Genomic DNA, 15,868 nt, shown 5'->3' with positions numbered 1-15,868 from the left:
AAAGAAAAAAGAAAATACACAATCAGAGAAGACAAAAAATAAATAAAAAAACAACAAAGCATGCCTACAAGACCTAGAAAATAGCCTCAAAAGGGCAAATCCAAGACTTACTGCCCTTAAAGGGAAAGTAGAGATTACAGAAAGTTTCTTCAATAGAATAATAACAGAGAACTTCCCAAACCTAGAGAAAGGTATCACTATTAATAACAAGAAGGTTATTAAACACCAATCAGATTTAACCCAAAAAAGACTACCTTGAGGCATTTAATAATCAAACTCCCAAAGGTCAAGCATAAAGAAAAGACCCTAAAGGCAGCAAGAGGAAAGAAACACATGACATGCAGTGGGGCTCCAATCCATCTAGCAGCACTTTTCAGCGGAAAGGCCAGGAGAAAAGACATGACATATTTAAAATGCTGAAGAGAAAAACGTTTTCCTAGAGTAGTTTATGTAGCAAAAATATCCTTCGAACATCAAGGATAAAAACTTTCCCAGACAAACAAATGCTGAGGGATTTCATCACCTCTAGACCTGTCCCCCAAGAAATGCTAAAGGGGCCAGGATCGTGGCTCCTGCCTGTAATTCTAGCACTTTAGGAGGCTGAGGCAAGTAGATTACTTGAGGCTAGGAGTTCGAGACCAGCCCAGCCAACATGGCGAAACCCCATCTCTACTAAAAATACAAAAAGTTAGTCGAGCTTGTTGGCTTATGTGTGTAATCCTGGCTACTCGGGAGGCTGAGACATGAGAATCGCTTGAACCCAGGAAATGGAGGTTGCAGTGAGTCAAGATTGTGCCACTGCACTGCAGCCTGGGTGACAGAGTGAAAAAAAATTGTTAAAGGAAGTTCTTCAATCTGAAAGAAAAGGACATCACTGAGCAATAGGAAATCATATAAAGGTGTAAAACTCACTGGTAAGTACACAGAAAAATAGAAAATATTATAACACTGTAATCATCGTGTGTAAACTACACATATCTTGAGAAAGAAGACTAAAAGATGAACCAATCAAAAATAACCACTACCACGACTTTTCAAGTCATAGACAGTACATAGAAACAATGGGCAAGGCATAGCAGCTCATTCCTATAATCCCAGCACTTTAGGAGGTGGAGGCAGGCGGATTACCTGAGATCAGGAGTTCAAGACCAGCCTGGCCAACATGGTGAAACCCTGTCTCTACTAAAAATACAAAAATTAGCCAAGCATGGTAATTTAAGAATTAGGGCTCATCTGTAATCCCAGCTACTAGAGAGACAGAGGCAAGAGAATTGCTTAAACCTGAGAGGTGGATGTTGCAGTGAGCTGAGATAGCTCCACTGCACTCCAGCCTAGGTGACAGAGTGAGACTCTGTCTCCAAAAACTAAATAAGTAAGTTAAAATGTGGGGAGATGAAGTGTAGAATTTTTATTAGTTGGCCGGTGTGGTGGCTTACGCCTGTAATCTTAGCACTTTGGGAGGTCGAGGCAGGCAGATCATGAGGTCAAGAGTTTGAGACCAAGCTGGCCAACATGCTGAAACTGCGTCTGTACTAAAATTACAAAAATTATCTGGGCGTGGTGGTGTATGCATGTAATCCCAGCTACTCAGAAGGCTGAGGTGGGAGAATCGCTTGAACCCAGAAGGTGAAGGTTGCAGTGAGCTGAGATCATGCCACTGCACTCCAGCGTGGGCGACAGAGCATGACACCCCTCTCAAAATATACATATATATTAGTTTTCTTTTTGCTTATGATTTTGTTTTTTGTTATGCAATCAGTGTTGTCATCAGTTTAAAATAATGGTTTATAAGATATTATTTGCAAGCCTCACAGTAACCTCAAATCTAAAAACATACAACAAATACACAAAAATAACAATAAAGAAATTGGCTGGGCATGGTGTCTCACGCCTGTAATCCCAGCACTTTGGGAGGCCAAGGTGGGTGGATCACCTGAGGTCAGAAGTTTGAGACCAGCCTGGCTAACATGGCAAAACCCCGTCTCTACTAAAAATACAAAAACTAGCCAGGCGCGGTGGTGTGTGCCGTCCTGTAGTCCCAGCTACGTGAGAGTCTGAGTCAGGAGAATCACCTAAACACAGGAGGTGGGGGTTGTGGTTAGCCAAGTTCGTTCCACTGCACTCCACAGCATGGGCAGCAGAGCAAGACTCCGTCCATGGAAAAGGAAAGGACCTTTGAGAGCTATCCAAGCTTCTCATTTCATCAGGAAGGAATCGGAAGGTTTATGAGGGTTTAGCAGCAAGGGGCCTCATCCCAGAAGCCTCAGATTTACTGGGCACTTCACTTCCTTTTCTGTTCAGGGAATCTGCTTCAGGCCAACACCAATTGGGCTGCAGGGAATCTTTATTCTATATCTCAAAAACCTTGTTTAGGATTATCTTAGCTATTTACTGCTGAGTGACAGATGAGCACAAATTTAGCGCCTAAAACAGCACACATGCAGGGTGTAGGGGCTCACACCTCTAATCCCAAAACTGGTAGGCTGAGGCGTGAGGATCACTCGAGCCCAGCAGTTTGAGACTGGCCTTAGCAACATAGTGAGATACCATCTCTACCAAAAAATAAGTTTTTAAATTATCTGGGCATGGTGGCGTGTACCTGCAGTCATAGCTACTCAGAAGGCTGAGGCAGGAGGATCGCTTGAACCCAGGAGTTCAGTTCAACAATGCAGTGAGCTATGATCATGCCACTGCACTCCAACCTGAGTGACAAAGCATGATTCTCTCTCTCTCTCTCTCACATACACATACACACACACAGACACACACACGTTTATTATCTCATGGTTTCTGTGGGTCAGGAATCTGGACACAGCTCAGCTGGCTTCTCCATTTTACAGTCTCTCATAAGACCACACTCAAGGTGCTAGCCAAGGTTGGATCTTATTTAAAGGCCCAACTAAGGGAGAATCTGCTTCCAAGCTCACAAGCTTCATTTCATTTTAGGCAGTTGAACCAAGGGCCTTGATTCTTAGGTGTTTTTGCTCAGAAGACGCCCTGTGTTTCTTGCCTTGTGAGCCTCCCCAGCTAGGCAACTTGCTTTATGAAAGGTTCAGGTAATTCTCATGCCTCAGCCTCCTGAGTGGCTGGTATTACAGGTGTGTGCCTCCATGCCCGGCTGATTTTTGTATTTTTAGTACAGACAGGGTTTCACCATATTAGCCAGGCTGGTCTTGAACTCCTGGCCTCAAGTGATCTGCCCGCCTCAACCTCCCAACATGCTGGGATTACAGACATGAGCCACCATGCCTGGCCCGATTTCCTCATTTTCAATATAATATGGAATTATCTGATTTCTGGATCTTATTTAGTTGTTTATGGAACTGAAACTTCCATTCCTTTTGTGGATTATTTCCAAAAACTAATTTGGACTTTGTTTCCATTTTCATTTGTTTGCGGATGTCGTTAAAAGCTGTATTTGTTATGCAGGTTAATAATATGTTCTAATTCCCCAGAACTTAGCCATGTCTAACCCTAATATGGACAAGGTTTCAACACCTTTTATAAGACCTTTATGCTAAGTCCTCAGTAAATATTTGTTAAGCGAATGAGTAAATGACTGAATGGATGGGTGAATGGATGCTTTCATTGGCCTTGGTTTGGGCTGACAGTAGGAAGTGGGAGCCACTGTTTCACCAAAAGACTCACACTGGGGAAAATCCCTGAATAGCATTGAGTTGTGCAATTACAAATCTATTCCCATGAATTCCAATCAATCCTGTAAACTGCAGAGCAAAAGTGCCAGGCTGTGTTACGTTGCTCAAGCTTCTGTAACAAAATACCACAGGCTGGGCAATTTAACAATAGGTGTTGCTGTTCTCACAGTTATGGAGAAGTCTGAGATCAAGGTGTTGGCCTCGCAGCTTTCTCCTGAGACTGTGCCTTCTCTGTGTCCCCACATTTTTTTAATTCTGTGTACATGCACCCCTCATGTCTCTCCCTTCTCCTGTAAGGACACCAATCAGATTGGATTAGAGTCCACCCTAACAGCCTCCTTTAACTTCACTACCTCTTTAAAGACCTTGTCTCCAAAGACTGGGTGTGGTGGCGCACAGTGTAATCCCAGCACTTTGAGAGGCAGGAGCGAGAGTCTGAGACCACTGGGGCAATACAGTGAGACTCTGTCTCTACAAAAATTTTTAAAAAGTTACCTGGGTGTTGTGGTCTGTACCTGTAGTCCCAGCTACTCAGGAGGCTGAGGCAGGAGGATCACTTGAGCCCAGGTAGTAGAAGCTGCAGTGAGCCATCATTATGCCACTGCACTCCAGCCTGGACAACAGAGCAAGACCCTAAAACAAAACAAAAATCAAGAACTTATCTTCAAATACTGTCACATTCGAAGGTAGCTGGGCTTAGGGCTTCATGTGAATTTGGGGGAAGGCACTATTTAGCCCATGACACAGCCCAGGCCTCATTTGTGCAGGCCTTGCCATCCCTGGCTCTTACCATCAGACCTTGCCAGCCCCAAGTCAGTTAACTGAGGGGACTTCTATCAGCAGCTCCAGACTGTTCTTATGGGAGTGTAGGGGGACAGTTCAGGTCCCTAGAGGATAAGTGCATCTTCTTTACTCTGAGGATCAGCCCCAGTGTCTGGGCCCCACAGTGCACCCCTCTGAATAGCTGCTCCCCAACCCACACACACTCCCATTCCCTCCTCTGGGGCACCTCCCTACACGACTGGCCCTCCTGCACTGCTCCTCAGTTCCTACTCCTAATCTTGTGTCCTCACAAAATTCCAGTCCTGAACTGCCTCCCAACAGCCCTCAGATTTAGCAGGGGCTGTGGACAGATGCAGGCGCAAACCCTGATGGGGCGGAGCTCCCAGTGCACCTCTCCCCGAGCCCACGCGCAGAGCACACACCCTTCCAGCAGTCCTCCCTCCTCGCTGTTGCTCCTCATCTTCCCCTTCTTAGTCCTTCCTTGGGTCGCTGACCTTTTAGCCTTCAAGTCTTTGGCTCACTTCTGGGACTTGTGGAGAGAGTTTTGGTTTGGTTTGGTTTTGGCTGTTCTTGCTACACTGGTTGTTAAAATGCGCACGCTGTGAATGAAGAGATCCCCGAAGCAGGCCTTGTGTGAGCAACATGGCTGTTAGTTCACCCGGGTGTGGGAGGGCTGAGTCCAGCGGAGGGCGTGGGATAGGAGTTGGTTGTATAGGTGTGGGGTAGGCTGTGGAAAGTTACAGAAGTTACAGGTTAGGGCAGTTTTTTGCAAGCTGTGAGGGGGGGACGTAGGGTTTGGAGTCACGAGGTTGACCAAGGTGGATTACAAAGTCCAATTGCCTTATCAATTGAGGCAGGAGTAAGAAACAATAGAGAATGTCTCAGAGTCGATTAGGCGCCGCAGGGGTTGAGCATTCTTTCTCCTTTGGTGGTTTTCCAGTTACTTCAGACTTTCTAGTTCCAGGAGGCCATCCAGAGGTGTACCGGCGTCACGGGGTTCGCCATGGTGTCCATGGTACCCTCGGCCAGCCTAAAAGACTTTACTGGTGAATTCTCAGTCCCATGGAGCTGATGCCATCTCTGCACTGATGGACTGCAAATCCATATCCCCATCTTGGCACTCTGTGAACTTGTCTTGGCTTGAAGGTTTAATAAGGCATCCCATTCTTGACATGCCCAAAATGGAGCCCCTGCTCACCCCATAAAACTTCCTCCTCTGAAGTCTTCCCCACCTGCGCTTATGACATTCCCATTCTTGCACAACCGTCTCCACTCCATCTCCAGAACCTTCTCATGCCCCAGCTGAAATGCTGCAGCTATTAAACACTAATGGTCCCCGTTCCCTAGCCCTTGGCCACCCCCATTCTCCTCTCTGGGCCTGGGATTTTACTTCGATGGCGTGGGCGCTATTGGTGGGCTTTGACCAGAGGAGTGTATGATTTGACGGGTTTTGAAGAAGCCGTCGGGCGCAGTGTTGAGACTGGCATGCCGGTGAGAGGGCAGAAGTAGAAGCCGGGGTTCGTTAGGAGGCGGCTGCAGGAGCCCAGTGGCTCAGCCAGAGACACACTTGGAATCACCGTCGATTCCCCTTTTTCTCTCATACCCATGCCCAACCCATGAAGAAGTCTCTGCCTTTGGAATATTCTCACTTCTCACCACCTCCTTGCAGCCCCCCTGCTCCAAATCACCCTCTCCTCTCGCCCAGACTCCTGTGTTTTCTTCCATTTGAGCCAACATTTAAAAAGCAGAAGGCTGCATCCAGAAATATGAATTTCTACTTCTAGCGAATAAACCAGAAGCCATGGCAACATTCTGCTCTCATCCCCACTCGGCAGAAATCTGCTAGGACTGAGCAGAAGATACCGTCTTTGTTTAAGGCTTACACACTCCATCGTTCCTCCTCCCGCTTTTAGTTTCTCCCCAACACTGAGGCCACGTATTCATCGCCTCTTGTCACTGTCGCTGAACTTTTTCTTTAGAAAAAAGAGAAATAGGGATAGGCATGGTGGGTTGTGTCTGTAATCCCAGCACTTTGAGAGTTCAAGATGGTAGGATCACTTGATGCCAGGAGTTCGAGACCAGCCTGGGCAACATAGGGAGACCCTGCCTCTACAAAAAATAAATAAATAAATAAATAAATAATTTAGCTAGGTGTGGTGACACACGCCTGTGGTCCCAGCTACTTGGGAGGCCAAGGCAGGAGGATTGCTTGAGCCCAGGAGTTTGAAGCTGCAGTGAACCATGATTGTGCCACTGCACTCCAGCCTGGGCAACAGTGAGACCCTGTCTCAAAAATAAAAAATAAAAAAGGCTACGTGCCACAGCTCACACCTGTAACCTCAGCATTTTTGGGAGGCTGAGATGGAAGGATCACTTGAGTTCAGGAGTTCCAGACTAACCTAAGCTACATAGCAAGACCCCATCACTTTAAAAAAAAAAAAAAAAAAAGCTAGGATCTTCAGTTGTTACATAGGTGGAAAAAAAGAAAAAATAATAAAATTAAAAATCAGCTAGGCAGGTTGGTGCATGCTTGTGGTTCCAGCTACTCAGGAGGCTGGGGTGGGAGAATCAGTTGAGTCCAGGAGATCAAGGCTACAGGAAACTGTGATTGCACCACTGCACTCCAGCCTGGGTGACACAGCAAGACCCCGTCTCAAAACAACAACAAAAAAACCCTGAGTTGCCAATGCAGGGAGCCTCTGATGGACTCCGCCCTGACCAGGACTGTTTATGAACTGTGGAGGGAGTTCACAGGCTATTGCGTTCCATTGCGTAATTCACCTCACCATTTATGTGAGTGGCACCCCCTGAGGTTGTTCCATGGGCAGTCACACAGCCATCCTGGATATGCAGGAAAGATCAGGTGTGGTCTGGACCGAAGACCAGGACAGCAGGGTGGGCAGGCATGGCCAACAGAAGGAGCCCTCTAATCTTCACTGGGAAAATGAACAGAAGGGAGGAAGGCAGGGGGCTGGTTATGGGGTCAGACTCTGCTTCCGTGACCCTCAAAGCAGAGAGGGCAAAGCACACATCCAGGGCCTCCAAAGGCGTAACCAGTCCTGGCTGTGGAGCCGGGGCTCACAGGAGGCTGCAGGCGCAGGAGCACCCAGGACATCCGTGGCCTCTCCGGATCAGCCTCATCATGGTGCTTCCGTCAGAGTAAAGAGGAAGCTTCTGGACACCAAGAGACAGAGGTTAAGCAACATGATTTTGCAGTCTCCTTGGTCCCTGTCCAAAGGCATGCAATGTGGGAGAAGTTCCCACACTGAACGGGCCTCTTCACTGCCCAGCTGTCCAGGGTCCTTACCACCATTGATGGGTCGCCTGGACCCTGCAGCCACACTCTGGAAGAGCCTCTGCAGAGAGACTTCAAGCCCTTTTTCTTTCTTCCTCTGGTACAGAGAAGGGGCTCACAAAGGCATCCTGGCATGCTTCTCTTGCCTCATTTATAATAATGATGGGTGAGGTTTTTGTTTTTTTAACTCAAATTGAAACAGAAAAAAGCAAATGTAGTTTGTAGACCCAGGGGACTTTTGCAAGGGCTCTGGCCTGAAACTTTCTCTTTCTCTGCCTGGCATATTTTCTGGTAAAAGGGAATACAAATCTTAGGGGAGGTATCTCGAAGTAGATAATAGTCATGGTTCCATTCCATCTGCTTCCCAGAGAATTCTAAATTTTTTGTGAGCGCCAAGACCTCCTGAGGCCAGTGGGAGATTGCCTGAGGGGCTCCCATAACTGATCCATGGACTCATTTAGCAGGAAGGGACTAAGGGAGGAACCAGTCCTGAGTCAGGGCAGAGAAGTGCAGTGTGTGACCCAGGGTAGTGGCACTTGGGCCCAAGTACCTGAAGGCCACTGGCAAGGTTATGATGGAGAATGAACTCCAGCAGGCTTAGGGGAGGCAGAGTTCACTTCCCACCACAGGAATCAATAAGGCTGTGGAAAGCAGATACTTTCATTCTTGGCCTGAACTCCCAGGCGGAAATGGAGAGAGGGTAGGACATTTGAAGTGGGCATTTGAAGTGCAGAGAGCAGCAGAAACCAATTTCAAAGGCATGGCTATGAAAGGCTACATGGGAAACTTCTTCAGAAGAGTGGCTCAGGGTTGACTGTGGCTGGCATCCCTTCCTGGTGCTTACCCTCCCTCCCTCGGTCCCTCTTTCCGGCCATATCTAGTCCTGTTCCCGGCTAGATTCTACTGTCAGAAGGTTCAAAGACAAAAATCCCACTGTCTTCCAGTCTAACTCCCAAGCCTCTACGGTAAAGCCTTCCTGAGTCTCTCAGTCTGTGTTCCAGCCTCTCCTCCCCACCCTCCCTGACACAACATTTGTGAGTATGTGTGTACTGAAGTGCTAACTCATGCGGATCCGCAACTGGCATTCCAGCTCCTTGAGGGAGTCTCCAGGGGCTCACTCCACTTTCTGCTCCAGCCCATGTTCTTCCCACCCTGCTGGCTCAACAAGAGCCCTCGGTCTTTCTCGGTGTCTCTCGGTCTCTCTCCGTCACTGCCCCAGCTGTCTTCACTGAATGCCAGTCACTGAACTGAGTTCGTGTCCTGACTTTACTGCTGACCGATCTGGGATCCCGGACAGGTTACCTCATTCCTTATGCCTCAGTTTCGTCATCTGTTAAAAGGTCTTAAAAGATTGATGTGAGGACTGAATGATACTGTGTACTGAAAGTACATGTTAACTATTATACCATTTATATTTACTTTTTATGTATACAAAACTTTATATTTTAAAATCTGTCTTTGAAAATTCCAGAGTCCTTTTTATCTTGCACCCAGAGATAAAAATTTGCTTCAATAACTACAAGAAGAGACTGACCTATCCTTGGGCTCTCAGTGACCTGAGACTATTCCAGTAAGAAAAAGGAATTCCTGCCATCCCCTTTCAGCTCAAACCACAGATTAGGCTTTTAGAAATCCATAAAATATTTAGCACAGGTTTGCTACAGCAGACTTGCCATAACTGGCCAACATTTTTATGAGTGGATCAATGTAATTATTTATAACATCAAAGGGCAGGGCTTTATGAGGCTACTTGAACTGAAGGAAGGGGGAAGTGTGGAGATTTAATGGTGAGTCTGAATGTTAGAAATTTGAGGAAAAAGTACTCTTTTTTTTTTTTTCTAGTGTTCTTTTTTAATTTTTTTTATTTTTCCTAGTGTGGGAACCGCTGTCCCCTGTTTCCTCTCCTCCTCTCACCTGGTTGCAACACATTCCTGTAATTCCAGAAACAGCAAACCATTTATCAGTACTCTTACCCCAAGCAAAGTACCAGAGATAGACCCTGCATCTAGATAATGCTAAGCAAGCTTTTCACGTTTTTCTCTTCCTGATATCAGCTTTTCCCATGAAACTCTGAAAAATATCGCAAGCACTCCCAGCAGAATCACCAACTCCCAAACCACAGAAACAGTCCAGAATTGGGAGGAGGCAAGAAGGAGCTGCGGGAAGGAATTGAGAGCTCCTGTAATAAAGAGCCGCTAGACCGAGCGCAGGGTCATGCCTGAAACCCTAGCACTTTGGGAGGCCGAGGTGGGCCAATTGCTTGAGCTCAGGAGTTTGAGACCAGCCTGGGCAATGTGGCAAAACCTCATCTCTACCAAAAAAAAAAGAAAGAAAAAAGAATTAAAAAAAAAGAGAGAGAAATAAAAAAATAAAACAGAAAAAAAAAACTTCATCTCTACAAAAAATATAAAAATTAGCCGGGTGTGGTGGTACATGGCTGTGGTCCCAGCTACTCGGGGACTGAGGCAAGAGAATTGCCTGAGCCCAGGAGGCTGAGGCTGCAGTGAGCCGTAATTACACCACTGCACTCCAGCCTGGGTGACGGCGAAACTCTGCCTCAAACAAATATATAGACATAAAATGAGGAGCTGTAACGATGAACTGTGTCCCCCAATATTTCATGCATTAAAGTCCTAACCCCCAGCCCCTAAGAATGTGGCTATCTGGAGATGGGATCTTTGAGGAGGTAATTTTTTTTTTTTTTTTCCAAGAAATCAGGGCCTGCCAGGCATGGTAGCTCATGCCTTTAATACCAGCACTTTGGGAGACCAAGGAAAGGAAGATCACTTGAAATCAGGAGTTTGAGACCAGCCTGGCCAACATGGTGAGACCCTGTCTCTACTAAAAATACAAAAATTAGCTGGGCATTGTAGCACACTCCTGTAATTCTAGGCAATAGGGAGGCTGAGGCAGAAGAATTGCTTGAACCCAGGAGGCAGAGGTTCAGTGAGCAGAGATCTTGCCACTGCACTCCAGCCTGGTGACGCGAGTAAGACTCAATCTCAAAAAAAAAAAAAATTTAAAAAAAAGAAAAGAAATAAGGGCTGGGCGCTGTGGCTCATGCGTGTAATCCCGGCACTTTGGAAGGCCGAGGCGGGCAGATCACAAGGTCAGGAGTTCGAGTCCAGCCTGGCCAACATGGCAAAACCCTGTCTCTATGAAAAATACAAAAATTAGCGGGGGCCATGGTGGTGCATGCCTGTAATCCCAGCTACTCGGGAGACTGAAGCAGGAGAATCTCTTGAACTGGGAGGCAGAGGTTGCAGTGAGCCCAGATCACACCACTGTACTCCAGCCTGGGCCACAGAGCGAGACTCTGTCTCAAAAATAAAAAAAAAGAAAGAAAAAAGAAATCAGGTCTTTTTGTAGAGACAAGGCCAATTGCTTATTGCCTAAGCTGGTCTTGAACTCCTAGGGTCAAGAAGTCCTCCCCTCTCAGCCTCCCAAAGTGCTAGGATTACAAGCATGGGCTAATGCCCAACCATAAGTCAAAATGAGGCCATTACAGGTAGGCTTGAATTCAGTGTGACTGATGTCTGGAAAATAAGAGGTTTGGAGACAGAGACACACAGAGGAGAGACCATGTGAGAACACAGTGAGAAGGCACCCGTCTGCCAGCCAGAGAGAGGCCTCGGAAGAAATGAAACCTTCTGACACTTTGATTTTGGACTTGCCAGCCTCCAGAACTGTACGAAAACAAATGCATAGTTTAAACTGCCCAGTCTGTGATACTCGTTATAGTGGCCCAAGCAAGGTAATATACCTGGTGTATTTCATTTCACCCTTAAAACTACACCGATTATTTTTTTCTATCCTGCAGAAGAAATCAAGGCTCAGAGAAGTCATTTAATTTGACTCGGCTCTCACAGTGAGTGCTGAAGCCAGTCTTTGCGAGCAGGTTTCTATGGTCACAAAACTCAAATTTTTTTTTTTTTTTTTTTTTTTTACTGAGTCTTGCTCTATTGCCCAGACTAGAGTACAGTGGCTCGATCTCAGCTCACTGCAACCTCCACCTCCTGGGTTTAAGTGATTCTTATATCTCAGCCTCTCCAGTAGCTGAGATTACAGGTGCCTGCCACCACACCTGGCTAATTTTTGTATTTTTAGTAGATACAGGGTTTTACCATGTTGGTCAGGCTGGTCTTGAACTCCTCGCCTCAGGTGATCTGCCCACCTTGGCCTCCCAAAGTGTTGGGATTATAGGTGTGAGTCACTGCACCCAGCCAAAATGTGCATTCTTTTTACCATATCAAGTTGCCTAGTCAAATGAACATTTCACTAAAGATGTTTTAGAACCTAACTAGAAATAGTTACTAACTAGAGCAGTCATTGGAGGACCTTCCAGTAGGAGAGATGTCTTGCTAAATCTGCGGGGAGGCCGGATGCACTGATTTAATGCCTGGCCTGGCTTCAATCTCAGCCACAGCAAAGTCACATGGGCCTGATGACCACTGTCATGAGGAGAAAACTCCATCAAGTCCTCAATACATTTTTTTTTTTTAAACAGAATCTCAGTCTGGCCCAGGCTGGACTGCAGTGGCACAATCACAGCTCCCTGCAGCCTCAGTCTCCTGGGCTCAAGTAATCCTCCCACCTCAGCGTCCCCAGGAGCTGGGACCACAGGCAAATGTCACCACCCAGCTAATTTTTTTTTTTTCTTGGAGATGGAGCTTTGCTTTTGTCACCCAGGCTGCAGTGCAGTGGCATGATCTCGGCTCACTGCACCCTCTGCCTCCTGTGTTCAAGTGATTCTCCTGCCTCAGCCTCCTGAGTAGCTGGGATTACAGGCACATGCCACCATGCCCTGCTACATTTTGTATTTTTAGTAGAGACTGGGTTTCACCATGTTGCCCAGGCTGAATTCTCCAGCCTTAGCCTCCCAAAGTGCTTGGATTACAGGTATGAGCCACTGGGCCAAGCCTGTTATGTTTAATCTTTACCTCTGTTTTGTGAAGAATATACTATCCCCTTGCTGGAGAAAATAAAACTGGGCCTGGCTGAGTGCAGTGGCTCATACCTGTAATCCCAGAACTTTGGGAGGCCAAGGTGAGCAGATCATCTGAGATCAGGAATTCGAGATCAGCCTGACCAACATGGAGAAACCCCATCTCTATTAAAAATATAAAATTAGTCAGGCATGGTGGCACGCACCTGTAATCTCAGCTATTTGGGAGGCTGATGCAGGAGAATCGCTTGAACCTGAGAGGTGGAGGTTGTGGTAAGCCATTGCACTCTAGCCTGGGCAACAAGAAAAAAAACTCTGTCATTAAAAAAAAAAAAAAAAAAAAAGACTGGGCCTGGTAAAAGCTGTGTGACTCACCCAGGTAGGCACCAATGGGCCAGCAGAGCCTGGCTTCAAGCTCACCTGTGCTGGCCCCAGAGCTTGTTCCCCGTCCTCCACCCCGCCCTGCCTCACAGTGAGAGAAACCAAAGGACACTGAGGCATGCCGGTGTAGCTCATTCGGGCTGCCCCTAAAGACCCCAAGACGACCCTCAGAGGTTCCTGAAGCCCCTTCAGAGGGGAAACCGCTACAGGAGTCAAGGGAGCTCCAGGGATGTCATCCACGAAATTAAAACAAGTACCCAGCCAGGAATGGACCAAAGATGGTTCACAGAGAGCACATTCCTCCCCGCCCATCCCAGAGGCTCCTAACACCCTGCTCAGCCCCACGCCCTTGACTCACCCTCCAGCAGGTGGCCAGGGACTGTGGGAGTGGAGGCATCAACACTGACCTTGGCATTTGTTATCTCTGGCCCAGGTAGCCCCAGCATGAGGATGACCCTCATCATGTGGGTTTCTCTGTCATGTTCTTGAACATCTGGGTGTGTCTCAAGGACAGGCAGTGTGGGGCGGGGGACTGCAGGAGTTCCAGTTTGAGTGAGACACAAGCCCATGTTATCTCTCTGGGCCTAATCCTCCTCAACTCCATTAAGGGTACACTTGATCCTCTCTGAAGACCCTCAAAGCAAAATGATTTTGCATTCCATTCCCTGGATTTGAGCCCCAGCCAAGAGTGGCTCTACCATGCTTCCAGATGAGAACCAGAGTCAGACTTTATCACTCACTCATTTACCCATCCAGCTGATGTCTACTAAGTGCCGCTGTGCGCCTAATGTGGGAACAGCTACAGAAATTCCTTGGAGAAGCAGAAGACAGCACTTGATAACCGGGTTTATCAGACTGCTGAAGGTCTGCAGCTGGGAGACAAACACACTGTGGCTGGTGGGCTGAATGACTGACATCTCTCTTCTCCCACCTAGGTCCAAGTTCTGTTCCAGTTGGGCTCCACATGCACTTTGCACTGCCTGGAACCGTGTCTGGCACACAGCAGACAAAATAATGCACAAACACGGCAAGCCTAGAGAAGAACATTGTTTTCACATTCATACAGACATGGCTATCCCATGGAGGGTAAGTGCAATTTCACATGAATTTTTAAGATGAACCTTCAGGGCAAATTGCCTCAGTGGGTATGTTTGTAGAACATGGTCACTCTTCTGGGAGAGCTTATGGGACACCAGCACCAGACCAAACCAGTAAAGAAAAAGTGGCTCCACTCCACCCCCATTATCTCACTGCTGGGCACCCCTCTGGCCAGCCCATCTGCTTCCTATGGGGATGTTGGGAACTGTGGAGGCCAGAACCAGATTGGGCGTCCAGGCACACATGACCCCACCAGCAGTCCTGCCCTGACCCTCTCGGTTGAGCTGGGAAAGATTGGAATTTCCTGAAGGTTTTCTTTTTTTTTTTTTTTTTTTTTTTTGAGACGGAGTTTCGCTCTTGTTACCCAGGCTGGAGTGCAATGGCGCAATCTCGGCTCACCGCAACCTCCACCTCCTGGGTTCAGGCAATTCTCCTGCTTCAACCTCCTGAGTAGCTGGGATTACAGGCACGCGCCACCATGCCCAGCTAATTTTTTGTATTTTTAGTAGAGACGGGGTTTCGCTGTATTGACCAGGATGGTCTCGATCTCTTGACCTCATGATCCACCCGCCTCGGCCTCCCAAAGTGCTGGGATTACAGGCTTGAGCCACCGCGCCGGGCCCTGAAGAAGGTTTTCTAGAGAAGTGAAATTAAGAAGAGAGAGAACAGCTGGCCCCAGAACCCTAACCAGTACAGGAACTATCTTTAGCCTGGAGAGACCTGGTTGGGGCAGATGACATCTCGTGAGACAAAAGTCAGCTCTGAGCTTGCAGAGCATGAGGGAGGCTGTTGGGGGGACAGGGAAGAAATGTGTTGTTTTTGCCACTGAAAGGAATGGAGAGAAATCTGGGGATGATGGGGAGAGGGAACCAAAGAGATGGGAAGGTCAGGATGAAATGAAATCTAGCCTGGAAGGGTCACCAAAGAACGTTTCCTGAAAGGCGATGTCTGTGTTCTGGATGCATTTCTACAAAGAAATCCCTCCTCTGTCTCTTGGTCACTCCCTCCTCATCACCTACCCCTAAACCTCCAAAAAAGTCTGAACTCACCGTGATTCCAGTGTACATAGAAATCAAGCAAGAGGCTTAATTTTACAGCTGGATCAAGCATGCCCAAGAGACAGACAAGCAGAAAGAATCCTCAGAGAGAAGACATCAAAGCGTGTTTGAAAGACAAACACAACCTCCTCCACCAGCACTTCCTTCTTTGCCTGGAGGCTTGCAGACATCTTAGGGACAGCTTTAAGCCACCAGGCACCATGAAAACAAAAGGGTTTTGTCTATTTTAACCTAGATCTAAAAGAAGGAAAGGCCACAGATGGAAACCCAAAGCCCAAGCATGAAAAGAGAAAAGGATAAAAGGGATAAACGAATAGAGCACAGTTATTTTTGTATTAATTAACTTAGGGCTGTCTTAGACACACAGACCCTGCTTCCTTTCCTGTCCCGGTCTTGAGCTAATGCGCTGATTCATCACAAAGGCTTGGGCAAAGCTCGGTCTCCACCCTTGGCTCCAGACCTGCATCTGGCCCAGTGCCATAGCCACTCTGACGGCAGGTCCAGCCAAGCTCCCACCCCGCCTCCCTATGCCAGCTCCCCTCTGTTGGCAGCAGTCTCCATTCTCTGACAGGCTCATCCCCCTGCAACCCCAACCCCAGCTGACCTTCCAGGAAGCTCCAGTTCCAGTTCTTCTTTTTTTTTTTTTTTTTTT

At 47.4% G+C, this 15,868-nt stretch overlaps 1 long non-coding RNA gene across 1 annotated transcript in view; it reads left to right on the top strand.

Annotated features, from left to right (window-relative positions):
• The window catches only part of LOC108312521, a 23,637-nt gene extending 7,780 nt beyond the window's left edge, over positions 1 to 15,857 (top strand). The window contains exons 2-3 of the long non-coding RNA XR_001828674.2: positions 13,669 to 14,468; positions 14,790 to 15,857. This is a non-coding gene — a long non-coding RNA (uncharacterized LOC108312521). The remainder of the gene's footprint in view (positions 1 to 13,668; positions 14,469 to 14,789) is intronic.
• Positions 15,858 to 15,868: the final 11 nt, after the last annotated feature.

This window comes from Cebus imitator, unplaced genomic scaffold, assembly GCF_001604975.1.
Source record: "Cebus imitator isolate Cc_AM_T3 unplaced genomic scaffold, Cebus_imitator-1.0 Scaffold125, whole genome shotgun sequence".
In the NCBI taxonomy this organism is placed as follows: domain Eukaryota; kingdom Metazoa; phylum Chordata; class Mammalia; order Primates; family Cebidae; genus Cebus; species Cebus imitator.
This window is presented reverse-complemented; position numbering and strand designations above follow the sequence as displayed.